The following is a 24,241-nucleotide window of genomic DNA, read 5'->3' as shown; positions in this document are numbered from 1 at the left end:
CCTATCGATCAAACCGAGACCATTCAATCGTAAAGTGTCTTTCCTTGCTAAAGTCGTTATCCTAGGGTAATGCCCCCAGTGTTCGGGGCCGATCATAGAGAGGACTCAAATACTGTTGTCGTGATCTTCGATACCAGTTCGTAACCGACTTTTGATTCTAAGTTAGCATGATTTACTGTTTCCTCGTTAAAAACCTTACCGGAAAACCCATTTGGGACAAAACCAGTTCAAGGAAAAAAAAGTGCAGCGCGGGCTTTCAGGCCTAAAAATTGTATCGTTCTTTGATGGTTGCCTGCAAGTGTTAGTTCGAAATGCAAATAATTAAAAGGAATGAATAGAGTTGTACTTTAGCAGTAGTATTGCCTCAAGTGAGTTATGTTCCAGTTGTTCGGTAGTTGTTCACCGTTCATTGCTCCGAGTTTGTATGATCACTTTCCGGTGATCTCGATAATTTGATATGGCCCTTCCCAGATCGGCCCCAGCTTCCCTTTGTTCAGGTTTTAGGTGCTTAGTGTGACTTTCCTTAACACTAAGTCCCCGACATTGAAGTGTCGAAGGTTGGCCCTTCGATTATAATACCTCTCGATCCGCTGTTTTTGGGCGGCTAATCGGACAAGGGAGGCTTCGCGCCTTTCATCTAATAGCTCCATGTTCGTGTTCATGGCCTCGTCGTTTGATTCCTTGGTTGCATATTGGAACCTGAGACTTGGTTCTCCGACTTCAACCAGTATTAGAGCTTGGGCGCCGTAAACCAGCGAGAATGGGGTGGCCTCGGTACTGGACTTCGAGGTCGTATAGTATGCCCATAGGACTTCAGGCAGGATTTCCTTCCATTTTCCTTTGGCGTCAGTTAACCTCTTTTTGAGGTTTTTGAGTATGGTTTTGTTGGTCGATTCTGCTTGTCCGTTTCCACTAGGGTGGTAGGGTGTTGATAGGATCCTTTTGATCTTATGGTCTTCGAGAAACTTGCTTTCTTTGCTGCCGATGAATTGTTTCTCGTTGTCGCACACGATCTCGGCCGACATTCCAAACCGGCATATGATGTTGTCCCAGATGAAATTGATGACTTTCCTTTCCCTGACCTTCTCGTATGCTTGGGCTTTCAAACATTTAGAAAAATAGTCAGTCATAAACAATATAAATTGAGCCTTACTGGGAGCCCATGGAAGGGGGCCAGCGATGTCTATTCCCCACTTCATGAACGGCCATGGTGACAAAACCGAATGCATCAGCTGCCCGGGTTGATGAATCATCTGAGCATGGCTTTGACATTCATCACATTTTTGTATGAACTCCTTCGCGTCCTTTTCCATGTCGATCCAGTTGTAGCCGCCTCTAATTACCTTTCGAACCAATGATTCAGCGCCTGAATGATTTCTGCAGGTGCCTTCGTGTATTTTCCTCAGAACATACTTGGTATCTCTTTGTCCTAGACATATCGCGAGTAGGCCATCGAATGTTCTACTGAACAAGGTTTCGTCTTTGGACAAGCTAAATCGGGCTGCCTTCGTATGTAGGGACCTCAATTCTTTTAGATCCGAGGGCGGTTTTTTGGTCTTTAGATATTCTATATATTTGTTTCTCCAGTCCCAAGTCAGGCTCATTGAGTCTTTCTCGGCGTGGCCTTCTTCCACTACCGATCTCATGAGTTGTACGACTGCCCCCGAGTTGAACGCATCGTCCTCGACCGCCGACCTCAGGTTAGCAAGGGTATCGGCCTCACTATTTTGATCATGAGGTACGTGTTGTAGAGTCCCCTCCTTGAATCGATATAATGTTACCTGTAACTTATCCATGTACCTTTGCATTCGTTCCTCTCTAACCTCGAACATCCCATTAACTTGGTTCACCACAAGGAGGTAATCTCACTTAGCTTCGATTACCTCCGTCCCCAAGCTTTTGGCTAGTTCGAGACCTGCAATCATGGCCTCATATTCGGCCTCGTTGTTATTCAATTTTACAGTCCTAATAGATTATCTTACTACATTTCCTGTTGGCGGCTCAATACGATGCCAAGTACTAACCTTTTTGCATTTGAGGCACCATCCGTAAAGAGGGTCTATATCCCCGAAGAAGTCCCCAAGTTTACCAACAACTCTCTTTCGACTTCCGATATTAGGGCCGGCGTAAAATCTGCCACAGAGTCTGCTAAAATTTGAGATATAATGGCGATTCGACGTCGAGATTCAATATCGTACCTGCTGATTTCCATGATCTATTTAGCCAATCGTCCCGAGAGCTCGGGTTTATGCATTATATTTCCCAATGGGTAAGCAGTCACGACACATATAAGATGACATTGAAAATATGATTTTAGCTTCCTCGAGGCGCTTAGCAAAGCGGGCGCCAATTGTTCTAGGTGAGGGTACCTAGTTTTGGCCTTACCTAGAGTCCTGCTAACATACTAAATAGAAAATTGCATACCTTGCTCTTCCCGGACCAGGACTCCACTTACCGCTATCTCCGATACAGTCAAGTACAGGTATAGTTATTCTTCTGTCTTCGGCGTGTGAAGCAGCGACGGGCTCGATAGATACCGCTTGAGTTCCTCCAAGGCCTGTTGGCACTCCAGGGTCTATGAGAAGTTATTCTTCTTCTTCAATAGTGAGAAGAATCGATGGCTCTTATCGGAGAACCTCGAGATGAATCGCCCCAGGGCGGCTATGCATCCAATTAATCTTTGCATGGCCTTCACGTTGTCCACAACCGTGATATCTTCAATGGATTTGATCTTGTCAGGGTTGATCTCGATTCCATCGTTGGATACCATGAATCCAAGGAATTTACCTGATCCAACTCCGAACGCACACTTCTCCGGGTTCAGTTTCATATTGTATTTCTTCAGTATGTTGAAGGTTTTCTTCAAATGTTTTAAATGGTCCTCTTCTCGCAGGGACTTAACCAACATATCATCAATATAAACCTCCATTGATTTTCCTATTTGTTCCCCGAACATCCGATTTACTAGGTATTGGTAAGTGGCACCGACGTTTTTTAATTCGAACGACATTACGTTATAGCAGTACATACCGTACTTTGTGATGAAGGAGGTTTTTTCTTGATTGTCCTGGTTCATCCGTATTTGGTTGTACCCGTAGTAGGCATTGAGAAAACTGAGGATCTCGTGGCTAACTGTGGCATCAATCATGCGATCGATGTTGGGCAGAGGGAAGGAGTCCTTGGGATATGCCTTATTCAAATTCTTATATTCTACACATATTCTTAATTTATTCCTTTTTTTAGGGACTACCACTACATTCCTTTTTTTAGATACCTCGTCCTTGATGAAAGCATGTTTGACCTCGGACTAAGGTCTCCTCTTTTGCTTGACCGGGTGGAACTTCGAGTCCAGGCTTATCTTGTGAGTGGTTATCTCCGGCGAGATCCCTATCATATCAAGGTGGGGCCAAGCAAAACAATCTTTGTTAGCTATAAGAAATTGGATGAGGTTTTTCCTCAGCTCGGGGATTAACCCGATACCAAGGTATACCATTCGATCTGGGTTTGGTTAATACCAATCGGTCCAGTTCCTCGACCGTTGATTTTATGGTGTCTGAATCGTCGGGGACTACGAAAGATCTGCCTCGTTCCTCCGATCCTGTCGATGATTACTATTTGGCCCCTCTTTTGACCATCCAACTCGGGTCCTCCGATGTTGAGAGTGTGGATGCCGGAATCAACTCATCAACCGCGAATATCTCCTTGATGGCTGGTTGTTCCCCATAAATTGTTTTGACTCCTCCGAGTGTTGGGACTTTCAGCACCTAGTGCATTGTCGAGGGTATTGCCCTCATGTTGTGAATCCATGGTCTCCCGAACAAAGCGTTGTATCTCATATCCCCTTCTATTATATAGAACTTGGCTTCCTGTATGGTTCCGGCGATGTTAACCGGTAATGTTATCTTCCCTTTAGTGGTCTCGCATGCCATGTTGAACCCGTTCAGGACTCAGGCCGCAGGTACGATCTGATCTTGTAGGCTGAGTTATTCTACGACCCTTGATCTGATGATGTTGGCTGAGCTACCTGGATCAATTAACACACGCTTAATTCGAGATTTATTTATGAGTACCGATATTATCAGTGCATCGTTGTGGGGCTACACTATCCCCTCATCATCTTCGTCATTGAAAGACAAGATTCCTTCCCGTACGTAATACCGAGTCCGTTTTTTCCTTATGATGGATACTTTGGTGCGCTTTAGCATCGGACCCAAGGGAATATCGACTCCACCAATAATCACGCTTATGACATGCTGAGGCTCTTCCTACTCGGTCTGTTTATTAGAATCCATGTTCCTGAAGTGGTTCTTCGCCGATCACTCAGGAATTCGTGGAGATGCCCGTTGTTGAACAGTCGGACCACCTCTTCCCTTAGTTGTCGGCAGTCTTCTGTTCTGTGGCCATGAGTTCTATGATATTTGGATATTAGGTTGGGATCCCTTTGGGATGGATCGGACTGTAAAGATCTAGGCTACTTGGTATCTTTGATGCGTCTGATGGAAGATACGATAGCGGCGACATCGATGTTAAACTTGTATTCCGATAATCTTGGTACTTCTTTAGGCCTGTCGAAGATGTTTTTGCTCATGAGTCCCCAGTTGCTCTGACCTCGATCCCTTCTCCTTACGTTTCTCATAGAGTTCCGTCCGGACCCACTGCTTCTTCGGTCCCTATTGTACGGCTGATACCGATCCCTGTTTGATCTCGGTTCACGATCGATGTCTCACTTGACTCTATCGATGGTTCTGATGGGATATACAGACCCGGAAGGGGCCCCAAGCTGATCATCATCGACCCTGATCTTCGATTGATACCTGTTATGGAAATCGGCATAAGTGACAACTGGATATTCCACCAAGTTTTGTTTTAACTACTGTGAAGCCAACGAGCTCTGAATGTTGAGTCCTTGGGTGAAAGTCTGAACGACCCAATCATCAGCGACCGGTGGCAGGTCCATCCGTTCCATTTGAAACCGTTACACGAATTATCTAAGCATCTCATTATCCTTCTATTTTACTTTAAAAAGGTCCTACTTCCTAGTCTCGACCTTGATAGCCCTGGCATGTGCTTTCATGAAAGAATCTGCAAGCATAGCAAATGAGTCAATAGAATTATGAAGTAAGTTGTAATACCATATCATAGCTCCTTTTGACAGGGTCTCTCCGATCGTTTTCAACAAGACAAACTCGATCTCAGCATCCTCCAAGTCGTTCCTTTTGATGGAATATGTGTAGGAAGTAACATGCTCGTTTGGGTCGGTCGTTCAATTGTACTTAGCAATCTCGGGCATGCAAAACTTCTTAGGGATCGGCTTTGGAGCCGCGCTCGGAGGAAAAGGTTTTTGCACGAACTTTTTGGAATCCAGTCCTTTCAATATCGCTGGCGCGCCTAGGATTTGGTCGACCCTGAAATTATAGATTTCTATCTTTTTATCATTAGCTTCAATTTTCTTCTCCCCTGATTCCACCAGTTTTGTCAGTTCTTCGAGCATCTTTATGATCTCAGGGTTAGTCCCCAATTCGTTTTCATTTGACCACCATGCGACCAGTTCATCCCTACGGGTGACTTCCCGGGACGGATGAGGTTCAATTTTACTCGGTGCGCGGTTCTGTAACTGAGCTATCGCCGCCTGTTGAGCCTGTAATATTTTGAAGATCATCCGTAAATTGATCCCGTCTCCTCCAATCTTTTGTGTATTTTGAGTTGCCGATCGGGCTCTACCACGGATGCTATTCTCGGGACCGGTAGACAGATTTGCGTTGATAGCCACATGTGAATTAGCATCAATCGGGTCCGCGACCGGAATTTCGATGGGATCAACGGGTGGTACCTCGTCATTGGGCACTATGTTGTTATTTTCACCGTGTTGGCCGAACTCATTGTCAACATGTAGGGGTATTGATTGAGAGTTCGACATTTCGAGCTTTAACTTGAAATTAGAGACACTTTAAAGAATAAGTGTAAAGTAGTGTATGTTACGGAAATTTGTATCAAATAACCACTATTATCATTAGCCCCACGGTGGGCGCCAAACTGTTTACCCTCAAAATCGGATAACAATTAAATTTGTAAGTATTTTTAAGGATACGTGGATTAACTTGAAAGAAAGTGATAAATTAAGTTGCAATTGAAATAATTAATGATAAAGTAAATTCAAACCACACGAATTGGACAGTTTCAATCTCGGAAGGTTAGCCACCCTCGAGCCAGACGCACTTTGAGCAGTATCTCGCTACAGAAGAACAACAACTTAAAGAGAAAAATAATAATTTATTGCTTTAGAATGTGTGTTACCATGTTCTAAATGAATTATCAGACCCCTTTTATATAGTAGAAGAGTCCTACTTTGGGTACAATTTTATAAAAGGTAAAAAATCTCTTGATTTGCTGATTGCCAGTTCCTCATTGATACGTGCCAAGATTCCTGCCGCAATATCCGACCGGTCATGGATATTTCGGTCTTCTATTATGCTAACAATGTTTCTTTGAGATCGTTCGGGGCTAGGATCGATTTCGGGATCACGGCCTCGATATTCTCGAAGGCGGGCATTCCAATCTCGGGTTCTAGCTTGATGGGACTTGGGGTCGATCTTTAGTCCTTTATTGCCATGTACCGAACCTGACCTACCATGTCGTAGGTGAGCTCGATTTCGACGTATACAAAAAGAAAAGTGAAAAGTCTAGCAAATTTCCCACTATCGATCGATTAGACTATTTCTAGAGAAACCAGCAATCGAAGTCTGAAAGTTACTTTCCAGGAAATTAAATATGTAACGCGGGAGAAAGATCATATTCGTAGTTGAAGCATAGGGCTCAAGCAACTTATAAAAACTATGACCAAATCAAAGTCGGTCTTTTGGATAAACTTGCAACTCTGTTGAACATGGCTAGAAGCCACACATGGTCAACTCATACGAAAAGTTTACAACCAATCACAAAAGGCCGCTTAAAGGCTATATATACATGTTGAGATATTGTTTCTTCAGAGAATTAATTAATTAAAGTCTAAACAGAAATATGGCACGATTAATCTATGGTGTGGGAGATGGTGGCTCAGCAATTGAGGGTTCGGGTCTTATGATAATGGTGGGAATGGTGGTTATGTCTATTTTGATGATATCAATGGTCATTTTTGCTTGCGGAGACTCCTCTAACGGCCGCAAGAAGAGCCATTGGGTCAGCGGTGGGCATAACGGTGGGGGAGGCGGCTGCGGTGGCGATGGTGGTGGGGGAGGCGGCTGTGGAGGCGGTGGTGACGGTGGCGGTGGTGGAGGCGGCTGTGGAGGCGGTGGCGGTGGTGGAGGCGGCTGTGGAGGCGGTGGAGGCGGCTGTGGCGGATGCTGAGTAAGTCAATAATTCCTATGGTTGTGGAGTCATATTGCAATAGCTTATCTTTTGGCTCGTGTAGTCTGTAGATAAGAGGCCAAGTAATTCTTTTCAGAATATTAACTCTGCATGCATGGACTATCCAAGAAACATTATCACTATTTCTAGATCGTAAAAGTTATTGTTGTAAAACTTTGTATTGTAACTGTTTCAACTGTTTCAATTTAGACGAGGTAGTTTGATTTGGCATAAGTAAAAAAAGAAGATTTTTAAAACTTGTGGTCTAAAAAGTTTAAAGGGTAAAAGTTTTGTGGTGTCATGACATTTGTGTAGTTATAAAAATTTCTCATTAAGGGTAAAATGGATAAAATGAATAATTTAAAATTAAATTATTTCTAAATTTAAAAATATGTCATTTATTTTGGAACAGACTAAAAAAAATCTCATCTAATTTAAAATTTTGTAGTTAATAAAGTGGAGACACGTTAATTTGTTTAAGATAATTTCTAGCGCTTCTTTAAGTTAATTATGTCTTCTTCTTGGTGATGCTTTATCTCCTGCTCCCAACATTTCAATTTATTTCAACATAGTATGATTCAGTATAGAGTTTAAAAAGAAAATGAATTTATGTGGCTATAAAATATTTGAAACTTATGTCATAAAAACTTTTCATTAAGGGTAAAGTGAGTAAAATAAAAAGTTTAAGAAAATTGAAATATATCTTTGTTTTGAAAAAGAAAATATTATACTCATTAAGGGTAAAGTGGGTAAAAGAAGGTTTTCTCTTATATACTCCCTCCGTTTCAATTTATATGAACTCATTTGACTGGACACGGAGTTTAAGAAAAGAGAGAAGACTTTTAAACTTGTAGTGTAAAATGAGGCACATATATTTTGTGTGGCTATAAATCATTGCATAAAGGTAAATTGTTTCCAAATAAGGAAAGAAGTCATTCTTTTTGATACGGACCAAAAAGGAAATAGTTTCACATAAATTGAAACGGAGGGAGTAGTATTGAAGAGGGATATACATACAAGGAGGCCAAAGTTGAGGCCAACAATGACAGTGTTAGAAATGGAGATGGCAGCGAGTTCAACTTCACCAAGGTGTCCAGCAAAACCTTGAGTGATAATGTTCATGGTATAAATATATATATATATATATAAAAGTTAGGAATACACAAGGTAATGTGGCACCTCTCTATGGCTAGCTTTGGTATTTATCTTTTTTGTCAATATTTTGACATTTTCCTCTTAATTTCCCCTTAAAATATTTGTTGAAATACAAACGACACTCTTTTAGTTTCTATATTTAAATGTTTTTCATTAAGTTCTTTGTTATTACAAGACTTTAAATGCATATACGTTACAGTATAACCGAAGAAGGCAAAAGCTTGTATCAGTTACATTTGGAGCATTTGATATTGTCTTCTACTTTATTTATATATTCATATATTTTGCAAGTTTTCAGTTAAATTTGTTGGCAAATTTCATGACTTATGTGAGCATCCATGGGAAAGAAATTGTGATAATTTTACTACGTATCTTTTGGATTCTCAGTTCTCATATGCACCAATGAAATACAAGATAAAGATCTCTACTTCTTGAAAATTTTATGTGGTTTTCGACAAAAATAAGTGTTGTTATTTTGGCTTAGTACTTATTTTTATTTTGTCCCTCCTCTTATATAATTCTGTGTCTTCTTGGTAAAATATGATCGGGATAGCGAACCAAAAGCTATGGAACTTGGGTGTGGGTCTTTTGTCGAAATGGAATGGCTTTTCTTTCTCTTTTTATTTTGTTTATCCGAAAAACGGATAGAGTTGAATTTGTACGTAGTTCTAAGGATATATGATATAACTTGATACAAACCGTAGGGACAAATAGAAATATCGAATATGGATTGTAAAGAATGCGATATAAACAAGATAGAAAATGATTTTTAGGACTCAGCACAATGGATCAATTAATGAAGCTTAAAAGAATATTTTTTGAGTATGGAAGAATATGGTGCTTGAATTACAATGTAAGTAAAACCTTGGTCCTTACAGAAATAATAACCATGCCCTTTATAGTAGAGGGGTCTTACTTTAGATATAATTAAAAATACATAGTGGGAGACCCATGTTAAATCAGTTTTTTCATAATTCATGCCAAGATTCTCTCCTCTAGTGGGATTGCAACGGCTCTTGTCTATGAGCTCGATATTGACTCGAGCTCTCGATCTTGACTTGAGCCCGATTCTGACTTGGATCCTTGAATTGATTCTGGGTCAATGTTGGTCGGTCTCTGAATCATAAGCTCGATAACTTTACTTTGCATCATAGTTCGACTTGGATTCGAGCTTGATATTGATATCGAGCTCGACATTGATCGGTACCTCGGGCTCGAAGCTTGTTTATACCATCTTCGGAACCCATCTCGAAGTCTTACTTCGAACCATTATATTTTGACCTCGATCAATCGTACGAATGCCGAAATCTATTTCGACCGTATACAGATAGTCCCTTCATTTCTCGAGAAAGATATGGTGAGAAACGATATGATTTTTCAACGGCTCGATCGGATTATAAGCTGATGTTTACATTGGGCTCGACCATAACGCACGTGATAGCTGTCCCATCGATTTAGTTTTTCAAGGCATTTAATGCATGACAGACGATGGTCGGCCACCGCTGATAATGAACCGCCATTGCTTTAACCTATAAATAGCCCTGCCTTTTATCATTTACCACTTTTACATCTTCAATCTTTCAAATTTCCCAAGTTGTTTTTCATACCCTCTTGAGTTTGTTCGCCAATCTGTGATTCCTCTTTGCAAAAGCCCTTCTTCAAAATTACCAAATCTTTGTCATTTTCTTCTATTCTTGACCTTCAAATTCGAAAATGGCGAAAACATCACAAACTATTCCTCAGAAACAGAAAGCTTCATCTTCACAACCTGCCACCGATGAAACACCGGTAGAGCCACGGCCTAAGGAGCGCGTTCCTGGGGCGTGTGTTCTTACCTCCTATTTTAAGGTCGATAAAGGCTCATCGGTTCTTGTCCGATGTGAGCCAGTATCGATGTACATGTGTTCGATGACCGAGAGGCACCTCAAACAGCTGAAAAACGATTGCAATTGGGAGGGTAAAGAAATAATAATCCCTTCTTCTGACGAAGATATCACCACTTGCGTGAAAGAGTTTTTAAGTATGTATACTTACCCTTTCATGTTAGGTCCCCTCGATTCTGTTATTATTGACTTCTGTCGTCAATACCAAATAACCCTAGGTTAGGTCCATCCTTCTTTTTGGCAAATCGTTATTTTGATTCGGTACTTTGTCAACAAAATTGAGGGTATGCCGTTCACCCTCGACCACATCATCCGATTGTACCATCCTTGCCTTTTTCGAGGAGGGTTAATAAAACTTCAACGTCGGGCTACCAAGGATCTGTTCTCAAGCATTGATGAGGACATGGATCGAGGCTGAATGGTCAGGTTCATTCGAGTAAGGACATCGGACCTGATTCCGACTGAAAAGATGCCTTTTCCCTAGGAGTGGAATATGAAACGTAAGTGTGATTCCGCTGTTACTTCCTCCCATTTTGCCCTTTCATTTCTTTTCTCACCGATATTCCTCTTTCTGTGATGCAACGGTTCCCTGGATGCCCGGAGCAATTCTCGATCTCAAGAACTGGGTACGAGCTTTGGCTTCGACCTCCACATACTCCGAGCGCTCATGGCGCGATTTGTTAAAGGGCCGATGGGAGGCAAAAATCACGGTAAGCCCCTTTCTCGTACCTTTCGGTAGTTCGAACGAGACGCTTTCCATATACTTTAATAAAAATTTTCCATATGTATGTGTGGGCAAAGATGCGGTTTTGAGACCCTCGTCCATCATGGAAGAGGCTTCGGCCTCTGTCCCAAAGATGGTGAAAGATAATAAGAGGAAAAGAGCCTCCGTTCCTGAAAATCCAAAACCGAAGAAGAGGACGGCTCGTAAGCCGAGCAAGAATACCATTCCTTTGACCATAGAATCAGTTATGCGTCTAAGGGATGGAGACGAAGAAGAAGAAAATGATTAGTCTGCACTGGCGGCCCGGACGAAGAAGACCACTGATGTTCCACAGGCAACTGGATCAATGGAGGTTCATAAGGCTCCGCTTAGAACTGAGGATATATCGGTTAAGGATTCGGGCACAGTCCCCGAGTTGTTGGAGATCGAAGATGCTTCCCATCGAAGCCAATAGATGGAGGATATCTCTAAAGGGGCTCTCCTCGAATCTCTTCGAACCGAAGAGAATGCTGCAAGTGATTCACTTGGGGCAGTAGCAATCAAGGACTCGCCCACCATCACTGGTTTTTCCGCAGGGGCGATTCGGGAAGCCCAAGCTTTGGGGGCCCTCGAACTAGATAGGCCTCATGATGGAGAGGATTATTTTTGTGACCTGTTTACCGGTGTCGAGGACGTTGCCGGTACAAGTGGCGCATCAGACCTTTTTCACGGGGTGCAGCGGGCTATGAATCAGGTAAGCCTTAAATTATTTTGTTGGTATTACTTTAATGTTCTCTTTTCTTTTCTAACTTAATTTCTTCTTTTTTTGCAGGCCGAGGCAGCTCATCGACAAGCATGTTCTCGGTCCCGAGCCGAGCTACGTCGATATGAGGCTTAACTTCAACGGGTTACTGAGGAGAGGAACTCCCTTAAACTCCTCTTAGGGAAAAGGGCAGAGGAAATAAAAGACCTCCGAGTTGAGTTGGCCAAGGCTCACCAAGATCAAACCGATCTGTCCGAGCAGGTAATGATACTTTTAAAAGCCTATGGGCTTGATACCGGAACGATGGCTAATTGTTTGGTCTCATAGCTGCAGCAGAAAATCGAGATGATCGGGAAACTCCGTGAAGAAGTCGATGAGATAAGAGTGGAGTCTTTTAAGTGGAAAGAAGGAATGGACCACTTTGCTACAGAGAAAGAAACTGCTCGAGCCCAATTTTCATCGGCCGAAAACCAACTTCAGAAAATGAAGGAGAAAATCTTGGTCAAAGCAAGAAGAATAGAGGAGCTCGAGGTTTGGTTGGCCTTTGAACTTGCTAAGGCCGAATCTGACGCCGAAAACGTAAAGGCCGATGCGGATGCACTCGTGGCCGTCTATCGGGCAGATGCTGAAGCTGCCCAGTTCCAAGCAAGAGAGTCAGCCAAGACCGCCGATACTTGAGCACATTGGGTCACTGAACTTACTAAGTGCCGATCTTGGAGGGAGAACCTCGAGGAGATCCATGCTCGAGGTTTCGACCTCACTAAAGAGATAAAAAGGGCCAAAGAACTCGAAGCCGATGCTGAAACTCTGGTTTCTGATGGCGATGATGATGCCAATTATGATGATGGGAGTAAGAGCGGGTCCGAGAACGGGGGGAGCCCGATAGAGAAGAGACCGCTCCTGGGGATAACCAGGAAGCTTAGTCCTTAATTTTTATGTTGTAATCAATCATGTAAAAAAATTTGTATAAATAAAAAAATATCCCTTTTTGCAGACTTGCTTCTATTTTGTTTCCTGTCTTGTGAAGATTTTATTCACGTCTTATGAATATTTTTACAAGGATTTAGGCAACTTAATTAAGTTTGGACTTAGTAGCCTTTATAACCGAGTGAGCCCTTACTCAAACTTGAAATAAGGTAGCTCATATGCTTAGTAGTCGAGTTGAGTGATTGTTTGAACATAGGCTTACTCAAACTTGAAGTTATGTAGCCCTTAGGCTTATTAGTTGGGTGAGTGATTCGAACTTGAAGTAATATATCCCGTAGGCATAATGATCGAGTGAGTGCTTGCTTGAACTTGAAATAAAAATAGCTCGTAAGTTTAGTAGTCGAGTGAATGATTCGAACTCGAAGTAACGTAGCCCATAGGCATAATGGTCGAGTGAATACTTGCTCGAACTAGAAATAAAAGTAGCCCGTAGGTTTAGTAGTCGAGTGAATGATTCGAACTCGAAGTAATGTAGCCCATAGGCGTAATGGTCGAGTGAGTGCTTGCTTGAACTCGAAATAAAAGTAGCATGTAGGCTTAGTAGTCGAGTGAATGATTCGAACTCGAAGTAATGTAGCCCATAGGCGTAATGATCGGGTGAGTGCTTGCTAGAACTCGAAATAGAAGTAGCCTGTAGGCTTAGTAGTCGAGTGAATGATTCGAACTCGAAGTAATGTAGCCCGTAGGCGTGATGATCGAGTGAGTGCTTGCTCGAACTCAATCCTGTTTGCATAATAAATCTCGAAATAGAGGAACTTTTCTTGGATATAAGATATCGGTAAAGAAGAGAACTTTCTTTGCAAGTCATTATACATGTTTTCATGTTTTGCGTCAGGGCTCAGGCCAATTACATGAGCATGGTTCGTTTTGACCATTTGACTTTTAGAGCTTCTCCTATTGGAACTATAATGTTATGAAATAACTTTCTTGCATCAGAACTTGATATATTTGAGGGCTAATGCCCCCCAGTATTCGAGGTTGATTGTAAAGAGGCATCGGATACTGTCGAATTGTTTCTAAGTTTAGCACGCTCATTGGTTTCCACATTAAAAACCTTGCCGAAAAACCATTTGGGATAAAACTAGTCTAAAGGAAAAAGAGTGCAACGCGTGCATTCAGACCTAGGGCTTCGTGTTGAAGGATCCATCCTAGCTCCTGATCGGACTCCTGCAGGGGTTAGTTTCGAAATGTAAATGAATATGGGAGGATCGTACCTTAGCAGTAGTATCGTTTTAGGTGCGACACATTCCAATTGCTTGATAGTTGTTTGTCGTTTATAATACCGAGCTTGTATGATCCTTTTCCGACGTTTTCGAGAACCTGATACGGTACTTCCCAGTTCGGTCCTAGTTTTCCTTCATTTGGATTTCGGGTACTAAGTCCCCAATTTTAAAATGGCGAAGCTTGGTTCTTTGATTATAGTATCTTTCGATTCGCTACTTTTGGGCGGCCAATTGGATGAGAGCAACTTCTCATTTTTCATCCGATAATTCGAGGTTAGTGTTCATAGCCTCGTTATTTGACTCTTCTGTTGTATACCAAAACCTGGCACTGGGTTCCCCAACTTCGACTGGAATCAAGGCTTTGGAGCCATATACTAAGGAGAACAGGGTCGCCCCCATACTAGATTTTGATGTTGTTCGATATGCCCAAAGAACTTCGGGTAGGATTTCTCTCCATTTTCCTTTAGCGTAGTTCGGCATCTTCTTTAGGTTTTGAATGATAGTTTTGTTTGTTGATTCGGCTTGTCCGTTCCCACTGTGGTGATACGATGTTGATAATATCCTCTTTATTTTGTGATCTTCGAGGAATTTCGTCACTTTGCTGCCAACAAATTATTTCATATTGTCACACACTATTTTGGCGAGTATCCCGAATCAACATACGATATGATCCCAGATAAAGTCTATAACCTCTTTCTCTCTTACTTTTGCGAAAGCCTGTGCTTCAACCCATTTAGAGAAATAGTCGGTCATAAATAAAATGAATTTAGCTTTACCTGGGGTCGATGGCAGAGAGCCGACGATATCCATTCCCCATTTCATGAATGGCCATGGGGATAGGACTGAGTGAAGTTGCTCTCCGGGTTGATGGATCATTGGTGCAAACCTTTGACATTTATCACATTTTCGAACAAACTCCTTTGCATCTTTGCCCATATCGATCCAATAATATCCTTCCCTGATTACTTTTCGGACTAATGAATCGGCACCGGAGTGATTCCCACAAGTACCCTCGTGCACCTTACGTAGGATGTAATCGGTGTCTCCCGAACCTAAGCATAGTGCCAATGGCCCATCGAATGTCATTCGGTATAGCATTCCGTCTGTAGTTAACGTGAATTGAGCAGCTTTGGTTCGTAGGGCCCTCGAATCTTTAGGGTCCGATGGGAGCTTTCCATTCTTTAAGTATTCAATATACTTATTTCTCCAATCCCAGGTTAAGCTCATAGAATTTATCTCGGCATGACCTTCGACCACGGATCTCATGAGTCAAACGACAGTCCCCAAGCTTAACTCACCTTCCTCGACCGATGATCCCAAATTCGCAAGTGCATCAGCCTCACTGTTTTGCTCTCGTGGAACATACTATAAAGTCCATTCTTTGAAATGGCTCAAAGTGACCTATAGTTTGTCCAAATACCTTTGCATTCTATCTTCTCGAACTTCAAAGATTTTGTTTACTTGATTTACCACTAGCAAAGAATCACACTTGGCTTCAATGACTTCTGCTCCCAATCTTTTAGCTAGCTCGAGACCTGCAATCATGGCCTCATACTCGGCCTCGTTGTTATTCAACCTGGTAGTTTTGATAGATTGCCTAATAGTGTTACCCGTGGGTGGCTTTAAAATGATGCCTAGCCCGAACCCCTTCACGTTCGAAGCCCCGTCCATAAAAAGGGTCCATACCCCCAATGACGTACCCGATTTCAATAAGAGTTCTTTTTCGACTTCGGGTACAAGGGTTGGCATGAAATCGGCCACGAAGGCTGCTAAAATTTGAGACTTGATGGTCGTACGGGGTTGATATTCGATATCGTACCCACTGAGCCCATTTGGCCAATCGGCCTGATAGTTCGGGCTTGTGCAAAATATTACGAAGCGGGTAAGTGGTTAATACACATATGGGGTGACATTGAAAGTATGGTCTTAGCTTCCTAGAGGCGCTTATCAGTGCAAGTGCCAATTCTTCTAGGTGCAGATATCTAGTTTCTGCTTCTCCTAAGGTCCGACTTATATAATAAATGGGAAATTGCGTACCTTGCTCTTCTCGAACTAGGACACCGCTTACCGCGATCTCTGACACTGCCAAGTACAAGCAAAGTTTTTTGTCTATTTTTGGAGTATGAGGTAGTGGTGGGCTCGATAGATATCGTTTTAATTCCTCTAATGCCTGTTGGCATTCCGGGGTCCAAGCGAAATCATTCTTCTTTTTGAGTAGAGAGAAAAATTTGTGACTTTGATCTGACGATCTCGAAATGAATCGGCCCAAAGCTGCAATCTGTCCCGTTAGCCTCTGTACGGATTTCACGCTGTCCACGATGGTGATGTCTTCGATGGCCTTGATTTTATCGGGGTTAATCTCGATCCCCCGATTTGACACCATGAAGCCGAGGAACTTGTCCGAACTGACCCCGAAAGCACGTTTCTCGGGGTTGAACTTCATGTTGTATTTTCTTAAATTCTCGAATGTTTCCTGCAAATGGGTCAAATGGTCCTCTCCGCGCAGGAACTTAACTAGCATGTCATCAATATAAACTTCCATCGAATTAACTATTTATTCTTCGAACATTTTATTTACTAGATGTTGGTAAGTAGCTACTGCATTTTTTAGCCCTAAAGGGTATCACATTATAACAATATGTTTCATATTTGGTGACAAATGAAGTCTTTTCCTGGTCTTCCGGGTTCATCTGGATTTGATTATACCCGGAATAGGCATCGAGAAAAGTAAGGATCTCGTGGCCGGCCGTGGCATCGATCATGCGATCGATGTTGGGCAGCGAAAGGAATATTTGGGGCATGCTTTGTTCAAATCCTTATAATCTACACACATTCTAAGTTTGTGCCCTTTTAGGCACTACAACTACATTGGCTAATCATTCGGGATATTTCACCTCCCGAATGGACCCTATCTTGAGAAGTTTGGTTACTTCGTCCTTTATGAATGCGTGTTTAACCTCAGACTGGGGTCTTCTCTTTTTCTTCACCGGTCTAAACCTAGGGTCCAAGATTAGCTGATGCATCGTTATGTCCGATGAGATCCCTGTTATATCTAAATGGGACCAAGCAAAGCAATCAATGTTATAGATAAGAAATTGAATAAGTTTTTTCCTGAGTTCGAGGGTCAACCCCGTTCCCAGGTATACCTTCCGTTCGGGCCAGTGCTCGATTAGTGTGACTTGCTCCAATTCCTCAATCGTTGATTTGGTAGCGTCGGAATCATCGGGAATCACGAAGGATCGAGGAATCCTCTGATCATCATCTTCTTCGATCTTCTGATTATCTGGTCGGGTTAAAGCCGATGTCTGTGATTGCTATTTGGTATCTCGTTCCACTTTTGAGCCCGATCCCTTTACTGGCGAAGGCGAGGATATTGGATTCCCTTCCTCGACGGCGAACATTTCTCTTGCGGCCGGTTGTTCTCCGTACACTATTTTGACTCCTCCCGATGTTGGGAATTTAAGGACCTGGTGTAGGGTCGAAGGTACAACTCTCATGTTGTGGATCCATGGCCTTCCAAAAAGGGCGTTGTACCTCATGTCGCCTTCGATTACGTGGAACTTTGTTTCTTGGATGGTCCCAGCCACGTTTGTCTGTAGAACTATCTCACCTTTGGTGGTTTTACATGCCGTATTGAATCCGTTTAGAACCAGGGTTGCAGGTACGACCTGGTCCTGTAAACCGAGTTGTTCTATGACCTTCAATCTAATGATGTTGGCCGAGCTACCTGGATCAATTAGCACACGCTTAAATTTAGTTTTATTCATAAGTACGGATATTACCAGTGCATCTTTATGAGGTTGTATGACTCCTTCTGCATCTTCATCATTGAAGGACAAAGTTCCTATGGGTGTGTACTCCTGAGTTCGAGACCGCTTTTCTCTCACAATCGATGTCTTAGTGCGTTTAAGCACCGGTCCCTGACGGGTATCGGTGCCTCCGACGATCATGTGAATAACGTATTGTGGTTCTTCTTGTTCGCTTTGGTTGCCAAAATTCCTATTTTTAAAATGGTTCTTTGCCCTATCGCTCAAAAATTCTCGAAGGTGACCTTTGTTGAATAACCGGGCTACCTCCTCTATTAGTTGCCCGCAATCTTCCATTCTGTGGCAATAAGTGCCATGATATTCGCACATTTGATTGGGATTCCTCTGGGAAGGATCGGTCTGCATGGGTCGAGGCCATTTAGTGTCTTTGATGCGTCCGATAGCCGAAATGATGGCGGATGCATCGATGCTGAAGTTGTACTCCGATAACCGAGGCGCTTCCTTAGGCCCGAGAGGCCTTTCGAACTTACCTCTTTTCATCATCCCTCGTGATCCTTAACCTCGATCACTTCTTTTGTTATTTTTTCCGGGGTTATGTCTCGATTCACCGATTCTGTGATCCGTTATACGGTCGGTATCTATCCTTGATCGGTTCTTGTTCTCGATTAATATCCCTTCGAGCAGCGGGTTCTGACCCCAACTGATCATCTTCGACCCTAATTTTTGATTGGTACCGATTATGCACGTCGGCCCACGTAATGGCTGGGTATTCGATCAGATTATGCTTCAACCTCCTTGAAGCCGTCGAATTTCGTTTGTTCAAACCTTGAGTGAAAGCCTGAACAACCCAATCATCTGTGACTAGTGGCAGATCCATTCGTTCCATTTGAAAACGAGATATGAACTCCCTTAGCATCTCGTTATCCTTTTGTCTTACCTTGAAGAGGTCCGATTTCCTTGTTGCGACTTTTATGGCGCCGGCATGTGCTTTCACAAAAGAATCTGCTAACATGGCGAACGAGTCAATGGAATTTGGTAGTAGGTTGTGATACCAAATCATTGCTCCCTTCGAGAGGTCTCTCCGAATTTTTTTAACAACACAGATTCGATTTCATCATCTTCTAAATCATTGCCTTTGATGGCACATGTGTAAGAAGTGACGTGCTCGTTGAGGTCGGTCGTTCGGTTATATTTGGGAATCTCGGACATACGGAATTTTTTGGGGATTGGTTTTGGGGCTGCGCTCGAGGGAAAAGGTTTTTGCACAAATTGTTTTGAATCAAACCCTTTTATCATTAGTGGAGCTCATGGGATCTGATCGACCCTGGAGTTATATGTTTCTACTTTTTTATCGTTGGCTTCGAGTCGCTTTGTGAGCTCCTCGAGTAATTTAGCAATTTCAGGAGTAGTCCCCGATTCTTGCTCGTTTGACTTCACTATGGCTGGCTTCATTCTGCGGGTGATTTCTCGAGGTGGATTGGGCTCCGGCCTGCTCTGTAGCTGGGTTTGGCTCTGCAACTGAGCTATTGCCGCCTGTTGAGCTTGCAACATTTCAAAAATCATACGCAAGCTGACGCCGTTTTCCTCGATGTTATGGGTATCTCGAGCTGCAGATCAAGTGCCACCATGAATGCTATTTTCGGGTTCAGAATGTAGGTTCGCCTCAATGGACACATGCAAATTGATATCTATCGGCACTTCGATTCTAGCTCCGACGGCGTTGACAAGCGGTCTTTCGGTACTAGGTGTCAAGTTATTCTTCTCATCTTGAAGACCGGCTTCGTTGTCGATTGGTGAGGCCATTTGATTGGTAGTTAGTCGTTGCTAATCCGAAATCCGAAATATTTTCGGAAACAAGCGCAAAACACAACGGTGTGTTTTTGCAGATTTGTATCAAATAACCACTGTTATCCATTTGATTGGTAGTTAGTCGTTGCTAATCCGAAATCTCGTTATCCTTTTAGTCGTTGTTGTTTACCCGAAAAACGGATAGAGTTGAATTTGTACGTAATTCTAAGGATATATGATATAACTTAATACAAATCATAGGGACAAATAGAAATATCGAATATGGATTGTAAAGAATGCGATATAAACAAGGTAGAAAATAATTTTTAGGACTCAGCACAATGGATCAATTAATGAAGCTTAAAAGAACAATTTTTGAGTATGGAAGAATATGGTGCTTGAATTACAATATAAGTAAAAACTTGGTCCTTACAGAAATAATAACCATGCCCTTTATAGTAGAGGGACCTTACTTTAGATATAATTAAAAATACATAGTGGGAGGCTCATGATAAATCAGTTTTTCAATAATTCCTGTCAAGATTCTCTCCTCTAGTGGGATTGCAACGGCTCTTGTCTATGAGCTCTTGACTTGAGCCCGATTCTCACTTGGATCCTTGAATTGATTCGGGGTCAATGTTGGTCGGTCTCTGAATCATAAGCTCGATAACTTTACTTTGCATCATAGTTCGACTTGGATTCTAGCTTGATAATAATATCGAGCTCGACATTGATCGGTACCTCAGGGCTCGAAGCTTGTTTATACCATCTTCGGAACCCATCTCGAAGTCTTACTTCGATCCATTATGTTTTGACCTCGATCAATCATACGAAAGCCGAAATCTATTTCGACCGTATACATATTTATTATTTATCGTGAATGGGAGAATCATTACACATAGTATGCCCGATGAGCGTATTTTTTTGTTTTATGCCCCGTAACTCTTCCTCAGTCAGGCTTAGGCAGAATAGCAGAGCAAGTATTAGTAGCATAACAAAAAAGCAACCTATTTTGCCTCGCTCAAAATTGACTGGTTAAATATTTTCATCGTTGAATTTTTTTGATTGTTTCATGACATGTTTACTTGCATCTACGTAATTGTGTTTCCTGTTGGAGCAAATTGCAGGACCTGCAAGGACAATGCATCTCTGCCCAATACTGCGGAGGGAGTTAAAAGAGATGTTCTGAAAATTACGGTCTATATCTAGACCACTATCTTTATTTCCTTTATAATCTATACAACTATGCCACTTAGGAGTTAAGGTCTAACGGCGCTAGACAATGAGATTATATTGCACTCAGCTGTCTCTGGCTCTCTGCTACATCGTCCATCCTTTTATATATATTTTATAAAATTCAATCATTCAATTTTCATATTTTGTGTCATTTCTGTTTTTGCAAAATTTATCATAGTAGTATTGCAGTGATACAATATTCAACAAAATAAAAGAAATTTTCAATATTCATAAGAGTTACCCAGAAATATACTATGTCTTAAGGAAAAGAGATCTAGAACATAATTGTATTATTGTACCTTTGTTTGGCTATTCGTACATTGCAACAAATGATTCGTGTTAATTTCATGATCTTGGTATTCATGTCTAATGTTGATTAGGTATTAATGTCTACACATTTATGTTACTTATCAACAATAAAAAGTTTTTTCTGTATTTGTTTTCTCTTTAAAGTAAATTTACAATTTATAATTTGTTAATTTATTAACAAATTCACTAGTCTATATATATATATATATATATATATATATATATTAGAAGGCCCTAAGCTCGGTGATGTGGCACTCTCAATAAACAACAATTGAATTTTCTAGGCTCCATGTTTTTTCCGGCAATTTCAAACTGAAATTACAAAAAATAAAATAAAAACGCTTCGCATATTCTTCGGGCACCGCTTCTTCGCATCAAACAAACCTCATCTAAACTTTCAACTGCGCTTCCACTTTCCCTTCTTCCCGCGCCGCTTCTTCCTACCAAACAAACCCTCTTTAAATTTTCAATTCCGTTTCCCCTGCTCCAATTTACCCAGACCTAACAAACCCTTCTTTAAATTTACAATTCCCTTTCCCCTATTCAAATTCCCCCAGCCCTCTTAATTAGTGAATTAATTTCTATCAACTCAACTACATCTCCCTTCTTTGCCTTATTTCTGATTTGCAAGTGTTCTATCTATTCCGACAAAAAAGTTTATTTCCTTCGACGCCAATGAAGACATCTGAAGAACACCGCCCCCAAACTGTTTCAGAGAAAAGTGATATTCGCTCCATAATTCCCGGTCTGTAATCCTTTTACAGTTATTTATCATTTATGCATTATTCTTACATATTTGCCTCTTACTAACTTCTATGGAACCTAATCTAATTGTATAGGTCTGGGCAAACAAGGATGTGAAAACACACACAAATAAGATTGAGGAACAGTCCGAATCTTCTTCGCATTTATGTTTTCCCTAAGAAATTATAACGTCACTATTCTTTGATACTATAATTTCTCCCCTAATCAACAATTAAGGATGTAAAGAATATAACCAATCGTTGTTTACTCTTCCCCTATTTCATTCACGCCACATCAAATCCCATCTTTTACTCCTAAATGTTCTGATGTATTTCTACCTTCCTTTTTGGATGCAAGCAATAATGAACACTCAACACTTAACACAACTTTTGCTATCTTAGTGGTTGCTCAGAAGATCTTTATTCAATTGTTCTGTTTTAATACCTTTTGTTCGTCGTATGATACCACTGAATGTCATATTGGAATCCTTCTCATCATTCTGAACTGGACGAAAAATTATAATATATCATTTTTGTTCTTACTACTAAATCTCATCACATGATTCAGAGGCATATGATAATGTTGCGTTTCCACTTGGTAATATATGTCAGCTTCATCGGGACTGTATTGACTCATCAATCCAGGTTTTTCCTTTTCAAAATCCCTAACTTTTATTTTTAATGCATTCATGTGCCTTTAGGACACATATATATTTAGGGTCTGCTTAAATTTATGCATAAAATAGTATGGAACCTGCAATTATTTTTTGCTCATCAACCAGAAGAATTCTTATATCTATGGACAAAATCTATATCTACAAATGTTGTTTATATATAATTTAGTGTTATGGATTTTAGACTCTATTAGATTCTTATTATAGCCTTGGATTTTGGTATTGCATATTAGTTCAACTTCCTGTTACTTCTCTTCCTTCAAAACTCACTCATTCGAAAACAATATCTATAAAATTTGTTTATAAAAAAGTTTGGTGATATGATGTGTAGATTATATTAGATATTCACCGTCACCGTATAAATTACTATTGGATAGTTGTTCAACTTCCTCCTCTGTTAGTAATTTCTACTTTATACTTTTAAAGCTTCCCACGTAACTACCCGAGTTACTGGAACATTGTAAGTTCAAACCACATTTTGCTCATTTTGGATCTACATTTGAGTGTTTATTGCTCATCATGTTGTTAATTACTTGACTTAATTACCTTATGACTAAATAGGATATCTTTCTCCATAATACGCCAATGGTGGACATTTAACTCGGAAATCAGATATTTATAGGTTCAGAGTTTTATTGCTAGAAATAGCCTAGACAAACCAAAATCCGCAATTTTGGGTGTAAAATTCTGATCAACAAGTATATCGTTGGCATTAGTATCTCTGCATACAATGTGGGGATTCACTTCTTCATGTAGATATGAAAGTCCCTTTGCTATTCCTTTTGAATTTCTCTCCTAACTGCCCATGTAAATTTACTTCTGTATTGCTCTTCCCGTGCTTGTCAAAACAATCAATTTAGGCCATCTCATTGTGATAGGAATCTTCCAAAAATTAAATATGAGAGATATATTAAAGAATGTGTTTTAAGTTATGTATACTATTAGCGTAACAAATTTCACACTACCGAATCTTTTACGCTGACAGTATATAAAACTGAAACTGTTTTAAAAAAATATAACCTATCAAAGATTGTGTTAGACTATTGTTTTCCCTGTAATCATAGACTAAGAGTCTGTTGGTCAATATCCTATGAGGGTGACAAGATTTTCATGTCTAATATCAGACAATGCAGCTATAAATTCCCTTTCACCTCACATTGTTTCTAATTCAATTGATAGAACCTTTACAGCCACACTGCTTCCATCTTCAACCCGACTCTTTTCAAGAAAAAAACCCAATGAACATTGGAAACGAATGCAGTCGGGAAAAAATAGCCATCCCCCTCTCCCCCAAATCCATGGTTATAGTTGGAGTCGGTTATATGAATCCTCCATATTCATGTCATTTCATTTATGCCTTCAGCTAACATATATTTTTAGAGTCTGCTGAAATTCATACATAAAATAGTATGGAACCTGCAATTATTTTTCGCTCATCAAACGGAAGAATGCTGATATCCATAGACAAAATCTATATCTACAAATGTTGTTTATATATAATTTAGTATTATGGAGTTTAGACTCTATTAGATTCTTATTATAGGCTTGGATTTTGGTATTGCATAGTAGTTTAACTTCCTGTTACTTCTCTTCCTTCAAAACTCACGCATTCGAAAATGCTATCTATACAATTTGTTAGTGTTATGGAGTTTAGACTATTCGATTC

General features: G+C 41.0%; 2 long non-coding RNA genes across 2 annotated transcripts; both read left to right on the top strand.

The window, feature by feature from the left end:
- The first annotated feature begins 6,356 nt into the window (after positions 1–6,356).
- Positions 6,357–20,988, top strand: LOC107761335 (uncharacterized). The gene is made up of 2 exons (XR_012701756.1): positions 6,357–7,344; positions 20,741–20,988. It is a non-coding gene; the product is annotated as an uncharacterized LOC107761335 (long non-coding RNA).
- On the top strand, positions 8,513–12,674 carry LOC107813971 (uncharacterized). The gene is made up of 3 exons (XR_012701755.1): positions 8,513–11,839; positions 11,918–12,109; positions 12,176–12,674. It is a non-coding gene; the product is annotated as an uncharacterized LOC107813971 (long non-coding RNA).
- Positions 20,989–24,241: the final 3,253 nt, after the last annotated feature.

The sequence above is a fragment of the Nicotiana tabacum genome, chromosome 2 (genome assembly GCF_000715075.1).
Source record: "Nicotiana tabacum cultivar K326 chromosome 2, ASM71507v2, whole genome shotgun sequence".
NCBI classification, from domain to species: Eukaryota; Viridiplantae; Streptophyta; class Magnoliopsida; order Solanales; family Solanaceae; genus Nicotiana; species Nicotiana tabacum.
The sequence above is the reverse complement of the archived record's forward strand: the minus strand, read 5'-3'. Positions and strand labels throughout refer to the sequence as shown.